This window comes from Sus scrofa, chromosome 1, assembly GCF_054392235.1.
Source record: "Sus scrofa isolate SSC_HxYL_T2T_F1_AM1 chromosome 1, Sscrofa_HxYL_maternal_Yorkshire_Landrace_v2.0, whole genome shotgun sequence".
NCBI lineage: Eukaryota > Metazoa > Chordata > Mammalia > Artiodactyla > Suidae > Sus > Sus scrofa.
Genome location: NC_139383.1, coordinates 287,727,255 through 287,735,512, shown reverse-complemented (window position 1 = coordinate 287,735,512; position 8,258 = coordinate 287,727,255). Strand labels below are relative to the sequence as shown.

General features: G+C 62.8%; 1 long non-coding RNA gene across 1 annotated transcript; it reads right to left on the bottom strand.

Moving 5' to 3' along the window:
- Nucleotides 1-3,959: 3,959 nt before the first annotated feature.
- LOC110256571 (uncharacterized) lies at nucleotides 3,960-7,684 on the bottom strand. The gene is made up of 2 exons (XR_002338205.2): nucleotides 7,582-7,684; nucleotides 3,960-4,910 (listed from the first exon to the last, which is right to left on the bottom strand). It is a non-coding gene; the product is annotated as an uncharacterized LOC110256571 (long non-coding RNA).
- Between the last annotated feature and the right edge of the window lie 574 nt (nucleotides 7,685-8,258).

The window sequence follows — 8,258 nt, the reverse complement described above, 5'->3', positions numbered from 1 at the left end:
TGGAACTCGCCTCTCCTCCCGTCTACACTGGCCGCGGTTTGTACCAGGGGGAAGCATAAACGCTCCCTGCGCAGCAAGCGTGCTGGTTGGGTGCTGGCTCACCGCAGGGCCTTGATAGTTAAATGGGGGTAGTTTAACCGGGATAGTTTAACCTGGTTAGATGGTTGCCCTGACCCTCCCACAGAGCCCTGGTCTTGCCAGGAGCTAATAACCTGCCTCACGGGGTCACGTGGTGCGGGGAAGATGCTGTCACCTGCCAGCTGCCAGGGCGGCTGTGGGGTTGGGGGGGAATGGGGTGGCTGTGCTGAATGTGCACCAGAGACCCCAAACCTACGATGCTGGTGTGCCTCACAGCCTAGTGTCACAGAGATATCGGGGTTCTGCCACCCCAGGGGCACCGTGGCCCTGCTCTGGGGAAGAGGCATGCCCTGGGCTGCACGGAGCCTTCAGGCCAGAGTCCCAGCAGCGGGCCTGCGCTGATACGTGGCACGTCCCAAGGGGGACGGTTCTCAATGACACTGTTACCTCCTTGTCACCCCTCCTGGATGCCCAGCTGGTCCCCACTGGCGGGCCGCGCTCAGGGGTGGGTCAGAAGCCAGCCGGGCAGCTGGACACAGAAGCAAGGCCAGCCCTGCCAGCCCAGGAGGTAGTCACATGGCCAGAGGTCCAGCTGGCGGGGGGAACCTCAGGACACAGAGGGCAAGGTCAGGCACAGCCCTGGTTCAGGGGCCTGTCCCAGGCTCCTGGCAGGCCTGCAGGCGCACCTGGCTGGGAGGGCGGTGTGGACGGGAAGGCGGTGTGGACGGGAGCCTCGGGCCAACAGAGCTGGCTTCTCCTCCTCCCTGACTGAGAGGTGAAGGTGTCTGCTCCCCATTAATCTCTGTAGAAAGCACCCCGGGCTGATGTAATTAAGCCGTGCGTCTGGTTGCCATGGCACTGCTGCCAGTGCTGGTGCCCATCAGCCGCCAGAACTGGGTCACACGTTCACCTCCTCCTCGGTTTTGAACTTGTGTAAAATAATGATGAATCAGACCCACGCGCGCCCCGCCCGCTGCTTCCTGCGCTGCCTTAATGAGCTGCTCGCCTGACGAGGGGCCCTGCCCTCCCGCATGTCACCTCTGGGCACGAATTTGCCCCAGTTCGGAGGCCTGCTTACAATTTCCCCAGTGGAGGCCCGGGCTGTGCCGCACGCTGTCGTGGGGGTCCTCCTTCCCAGGTCGTCTGTGGGGCCACGCTGGATGGAGGGAGGCTGCGGTGGGCGGGCTCGGTCCAGCCCGGGGAGGCGGGCGGGGGGGGGGGTCTCCCTGCTGGATCTTGGCTTGCTGGGGTAGGTGGGTGGAGGGAGCAGGGTCTCGGCAGTCACAGCTCCTGGGATGGCCCAGAGCAACGTCCCAGTGTTTACAGAGCGTCCACTGGCGCCAGACCCAGAGGCCGTGGGGGACAGACGCCCAGGGCGCTGCCTTCGTAAAGAGGAGAGCAGGTCAGGCTCTTGCAGGCGCAGAGGAGCTAGAAGATGGGAAGCAGGGGAGCGCGCCCCCAGGGCCGAGCCCACCCCCAGTCTGTGCCTGGGACCCGGCTCGCAGCGGGTTTGCGCACGTCCAAACGTCCAAACCAGCTCGTCCTCAATGCAGGGGGACCGAAATGCAGCCACAGGTGCCCTCTGAAGAGGAGAGATGATGAGAGGGGCTGCACGAGGACAGAGACACCAGCCAGGGGCGCTGGGCCACCAGAAGCTGGAGGGACGCTCCCAGGACCCCCTGCCCCCCAGGGAGCGTGGCCCCGCGACCCCTGGGCCTTGGACTCCGGCCTGCAGAACAGAGAGATCACACTTCTGTTGTTTTAAGCCACCCCGCAGGTGGTCGTTTGGCTGTGGCGGCCCCCGGACTCCAATCACCCCACACATGTTAGTGAGCGCCTCGCCGGGCTCCCCTGAGGCCTCAGGGTGTCTGTGGGGAGGCGGGGGGGCTGCCCGGAGCTCAGAGGGTCTGGGAGGCACAGCTTGCGTTACATCTGTTTCCAGCAGCTCTGACTCTGTGGGAGCAACGTGCAGGCCTGGGATAAGGCGAGGGATCCAAAGCGGAAGAATCCCAGGGAGTGGAGGCCAGCGCGGCTTGTCCTGCCTGCCGGGGCTCGGAGGGGGTGCGGGGTCTGGGGCGGGCCCTAGAGAAAGCCCTCTCCCAGCTGTGGGGTTCCAATGGCACTCAGTGACATCGCAGGCTTCCTGGGGGTCTGGGGGTGAGGGCAGTGAGCAAGAATAGAGGGCAGATCTTCCCTCGTAAAGTTCAGACTCCAGTGGGGGTGGGGGGGTGAGAAACCAGCGAGTAATCTAAAGCTGGGATGTTGGGGGGCCGATGGGGGGGCGTTCAGGGATGCCTTCTTCCGGGAGTTGACCTGTGGCTGGAATCCAGTGACACGAGAAGACGGCCCCTTTGAGGCTGGGGGCCTGAGATCCTGGAGGCCTTCCAGGGGGAGGAGTTTCCCACTTAGGAAGGATCTTTGATGGACAAAGCAGGTGGGCAGGAGGGTGGCAAGCGGGGGCCAAGGTGCACCAGGTGTTCTGAGGAAGGCGGGGGGGAGGCAGCTGTCAAGCTCAGTGGGAGCAGCAGGTGCGGCCCTGGTATCTGGTGACAGTGACGAAGGGCAGAGGGCGGAGGGAGGGCAGTGGGGGACCTGCGGAGGCCTTGGCTCTGGTCCCGAAGGTGAGGTGGGATTAGGGCTGGGGACCCACATGGACAGGAACGTGCTCTGGGAGCTGAGCAGAGCTCACTTGACGCTGGCCGGGGTCCGAGGGAGGGGAGTCTCCAGTCTCTCCTGGATTCTGGTCTGAGCAGTGGGGAAGGTGGCGGCCGGGGCTTTGGGGACCAGAGACCCTGCTCTGAGCGGGCAGCAGCGGCGTGAGTCTGGAGGGAGGAGGAAAGTCGGGGCTGGCCAGGGTATGTGGGCCACGCGCCTGGAAGGGTCTGGCTCCTGGTGGGTGCCCAGCGGATGCCAGCACACCTGCTTCCAGGCTCTCCCCAGCTGGAGGGGGTGGGGAAGGATGGTAGGCTGGCGAGGGCGCCCCCCCAGGACGGAAGCGCAGGGCCTTCCCAGGGGAGGCTCCTGAGAGGACGCTGGCCTCTCGTCCGGCCCGTGGCTCGGGGCACCTGCTGGCAGTCACTAGGGGTGGGGGGAGTTCAGCAGGAGAGCCCAAGGCCTGCGTCTGGGGACCTGCTGTGGATGCACCTCACTGCCAGCTCTCCAGGCCTTGGCAGCCCTCCTTCCCCAGAGACAGGAAATTGCATCAGCTAGGGTCCAGCTGACACCGCCCCGCGGTCCCGGCACGCTGTCCCCTGCAGATGGACTTCAGGGGCTGACTGCCTTCCCACCCTGTGCCCCAGCCCTTGGGAGCAGGAAGGTCAGGCTTCCTGTGTGTGACCTTGGGATGTCAAGAGGATGCTGAGGAGATGCGGGCTGGGGAGCCTTTGGGGAAACACAGCTCCCTCAGGGCTCCCGGCCGGGGCAGGGCTGGTGGGGTCCAGGGCGAGCTGGGCCCCGTTGTGGTGCCGTCCATGGCAGGCTGGCCACCTGGGACCACCCGGCAGAGGGAGGGGAGGGCGATCCCCCTCCTCCCGGGGCTGGTGGGTCTTCCTGGGTTCCTTCTCGATCGCCAGGAGGGGGTCCTGCCCTCAGCAGGAATAAGGAGATTTGGGGGAGCTTGGGCTGGATTTGGTGGAATAAAAAATGCCGCCTCGGAGTTCCCGTAATGGCGCAGCAGAAATGAATCCAACTAGGAACTATGAGGTTGTGGCTTTGATCCCTGGCCTCACTCAGTGGGTTAAGGATCCAGCATTGCTGTGGCCGTGGTATAGGCCGGTGGCTACAGCTCCAATTAGACCCCTAGCCTGGAAACCTCCATATGCTGCAGGTGTGTCCCTAAAATGACAAAACACACACACACACACACACACACACACACAAAATGCCGCCCCAAACATTCCATTCCACATCTGACATACATCTGATGCCCTCTGGGCATCCAGGTCTGTGCCAGACTCCAAAGGGACCCTGAGGGGGCCAGATGGAACCAGAGACCCTTCGTGGGAGGCCAAGGGCACAGCTCCGTGGTCCTTTGAGGATAACTGGGGTGGGTGGGAGCAGCGGGAATGCACACGAGGTGGGGGCCAGGACAGGAGGGGGCTTGGCAGGGGTTAAATCGTGTCCCCCAACTCCACGTGTTGAAGTCCTTGGCGCTGGGCCCACAGAATGCGACCTCATTGGGAAATAGGGTTTTGCAGATGTAACTGCTGGGTTAGGCGGGGGGATGCTGGAGAGGCTGGGCCCGTAGTCGACGCTGATTGGGAGCTGGGACGGGTTCCGTGGGTGCGTGGATCGCTGCGCTGAGCCCAACGGCCACTTGTCTGTTCCGCCTAGCGCAGGGGGCTCCACGTTCTGTCCATCCCAGGACCCTCACCAACAGTGGGCTCACAGCCCCCATGGCCAGGACCAGTGAGTGGCTGATTTGCCTTGTTGAGGCGACCCCAGCTGAGGCCTGAGGGCGAGTGGACCTTGGGAGGGGACAGTCACGGCCTGGGATGGGGGGTCCAGAGGCAGGGACTCCCGGGCTGAGGAGGCAGGAGACCAGGAGGGATGCAGCGGGCACTGAGTCGGCGCGGGCTAGTCCCTGCGTGGGGCCCCCAGGCAGGATGATGGCACGGGGGGCACGGGGGAGAGAAAGCACCCCCACTGGGCACCCCAGAATGCCTCGGCTTCCCCCCAGCACAGCCCAACGGGCTGCCCCCCGAGAGACTGGCCACGAGAGGGGGAGATTGGGAACAGTGGAGGGCAAAGTTCTGTGACTGCCTGCAGCCCTGGCATCACGCTGTCACTGGCTTCTCAGAAGTGTCCTGCGTTGTCATTGTCTGTTTCACCTGCTGTTGAGAAGAACGACTTCTGGGAATGGGACAGATATTCCCAAGGGCCGCCTTCTGTCCCCTGGCTGTGCTGGGCATGCCGGGAGGGCCCTGCTGGTGACTTGTGCCTGGCGCTGGGGTCCTGCTCTAAGAGTCGATGCCACTCAGCCCATTTCACGCTCTTGCCGCGTCTAACAGGTCCAAGCCTCCAGCTGGGATGGCACCAGCTTCTGAAGCTCTTCCTCAGATAAAGGGGTCGTTTCTTGAAAGATCCGCCAGCTGAGAGGCCCACGGCCGCGTGTCTCTCGCCGTGCCCGCGACACCCCCCCACCCCCATCCCCGCCCCTGCCCCCCGTCTCCATCCTGATTCTGGGCTCTGTTTGCCCACATGTAAGACCTTGGCCAAGGCTGGACGCCAGCCCTGTCTGAGCTCAGGTTTACAGACTCAGACAGGGGGCCTGCATCGGAGCTCTGGGTGACGAAATGCCATGTTCCAGGCATGCCAACCTCGACGTTGCCCGCGACCTGCCTGGCAACTGCAGCCAAGACACCTGGCTGCCTGGTTCTCCGCTTTCTCATTGGCAAAAGACTTTTTCTTCTAGGACACGATGGAGTCTGAAGCACCAGTACAAGTGAAACGCCATCAGCTACACAATGTGATGCTACGTTGAAACATGAATCATGTAGGACGGCCCTCGTTAGAGCATCTAGTTCACACGCATGCACATGCCCTGTGTTTGGTTCTTGCTGCCCTGTCTTTCGGTCCCCTTGTTGCCTCAAAGCCAGAGGGGCCCTGGGCAGTGACCCAAGCTGCACTTGTCAGACTGGAGCCTGAGCCTGCAGCGCTGGGCGGCCTGTGCCGACAGGTGACCACTGTGCGTTGTCACTCAAAGTCCATTTCGCTCAGAGGCTTGGGGCGAAAGAGGCGGGTGCCTTGCTTTACCACCAAAACAGGCCCAGATCTATTATGGATTAGAATTCGGAACACCTGCTGTCTTGAGATAATAAGACTTCAGGCACTCTTGGTCCAGGTCTGGCCACTTTAGTCTTCGTCCCTCCCGGCCGCATCCTCCTCTGCCAGCAGGAGCTTTGGCAGAAAAGCCTGGGAGGCCCAGCACTCCAGTTTTCAGTGGAGGAAATTTCCAGCCTCCCTCACGTGACACATAGTCATGTGACTAGGTCCTGACTGGTGGGATGAGCAAACCTGACCTGTGACAGCTCTAGGGACAGTCCCCAAAAGGCAGTTTGGTGGGTACCCTGTGACTCCTTTCTTCTGCTGCCTGAAACATCCTGCTGCTTGGGACAGAGATGTGATGGCTTGAGCTCAGGCTGCCATGATGGCCCACAGAGGCCACACCCTAGAGAAGGCAGAGCGGAGGCTGGAAAGGACTGGGTCTGGTTTATCGGAGCAGCCAAACTGTGCCTGGGCTGCCCAAGTCGAATCCCTACAGAGAGAGTGTCCCTGCAGAGGTGGGGTTCGAGCTGAGACCTGGGGGGTGCGGGAGAACCGGCTCGCCGAGGGTGGGAGAGCATTCCCGCAGAGGGAACTGCCGAGCCAGGGCCTGGCAGCGGGAGCAAGATGTCAGGGCCAAGAATGGCTGGAGTGTGGGGCGGGCATGAGTCTGGGAGATTGCTGGGGACAGAGAATAGGGGTGAGGCTGTGCGCCCAGCGTCCAGACGGCCCCGCCTGCCTCCTCCCTGCAAACTGTCCTCAGGAAAGGATTCCACACTGACCCGCACCTGCCGCTGAAGTCAGTGGGAGTCTGGGGTGATCCCGCCCCCGAAAGGAAGAGAGCCTCTGTTCCCTGCGGAGGGCTCCACACACCCCGAGGGGAAGCTCTGAGGTGGGGATGTCGTCCTGCCTGAACCCCATCGCCCCAGGACCAGGAGAGCCCCAGGCACAGGGTCTGGGCAGAGTCCCGGGCTCCAGGGCAGCCCCCCAGCACCTGCATGAAGTCAGCTCCCTGATGCCCCTTCCCGCTGGCGTGGAGAAGCCCTCGTGGCTGAAAGTCAGCCTCTGCAACCTGCTTTCAAGGAGCTCGGCTGCGCAGGGAAGATGGGCTGGGTCCAGGCAGCAGTCTGCTGCGTGTCTGTTATGTGGCCCCCGAGTCTAGGGCTCCCCAGAGGTGCGGTTGGTTCATCCCCACAGAATTTGTCCCAGATGGGCGTCTGCGAGAATTCGTCAGGCGGGCCATTCGAAGCCAACATCACTTCGGGGCTCTAACTATCCCTGCCTGCCTCCTGCACCCTGTCCTCAGCCACGAACCCCTTCCTTCCTTGACCACCAGCAATAGTGCCCTCTGCACCTGCCACCGTATGGCTCAGCCGGCTGCCCCCGGGCCTCATCACGGCCCGCGTGTCAGCTCTGAAGGGTCCGACTTGCTCATGGTTGCAGGCAGCACGGAGCAGGTGCCTGCCGACACCTGCTCGGTATGCGCTGGCTGAAGGAAGGCAGTATGGACCCGGGAGGGGGGAAGGTGCTGGAAGTCCCATTTCTGCCCCCAGGAGCCCACACTCGGCAGGGTCCCAGGAGGCTCTGGGAGGGCCCCTGAGTTTTCTCCCCACCCTGCCTCCTCCCCCGGCCAGCAGGGGCTCACTGTTGATTCCATGAGGGGCCGCCCTGCGATCCCAGCCCCCCTGAGCACGAGAGCTCCACCCGGCCTGGGGCTGGGGTCGGCCGTGGGGGTCATACCGCCTGCGGGGATCCACGGTTCTCTGCAGGCTGCTTGCAGCCGAGCTTCGGCGGGTTTTTCCACTGCCTCCTCTGCTGGGGCCTCTTCCTGCCTGGCAGTAACTTAATTAGCTCTCTCTGTTTTCCAAACAGGCGAGCGTGACTCAGCACTTTCGCACGAGGTCTAAATTTGTCGCTAAGCCCCAGGTGTCCTTTAGCCCAGTCCTGCGGGAAATTAGATCATGGGGTTAGCGCAGAGATTAGAGGATGAGTTCCAGCAGCTTCTGGCTTCCTGGTGTGCCAAGGTTGGGTCCCTATCGGTCAGACCTTTCTCCTGGCCGGCTCCCTGCTGGGGCAGGGGTCACAGATGCCCAAGCATCATTCCTGGCTTTTTCCTTGGGGGGTGCGGATGGGGGGGCATGGGGGGCCCCAATCCCGAGCAGGTGCTGGAAGTTAAAAAACAAGGTTATTGCCTGCTATGGATCCAGGACTGAAAAGCCCTCCGAGCTTGACTTTTAGGGTGTCAAGGGCAGCTGTCCACATTGTCAGCTGCCAGCCCGGGTCAGAGGTCAGGAGCACCCTCCCTCCTGGCCCCCCTCCCTCAATCCTGTGCTGGGGCTCCAGGGAATCACAGTGGAAGGTGTGGACACAGCCCCCCGCCCGCGTGGACCTTAGCAGGGGGCCAAGGCAGTAGAGCA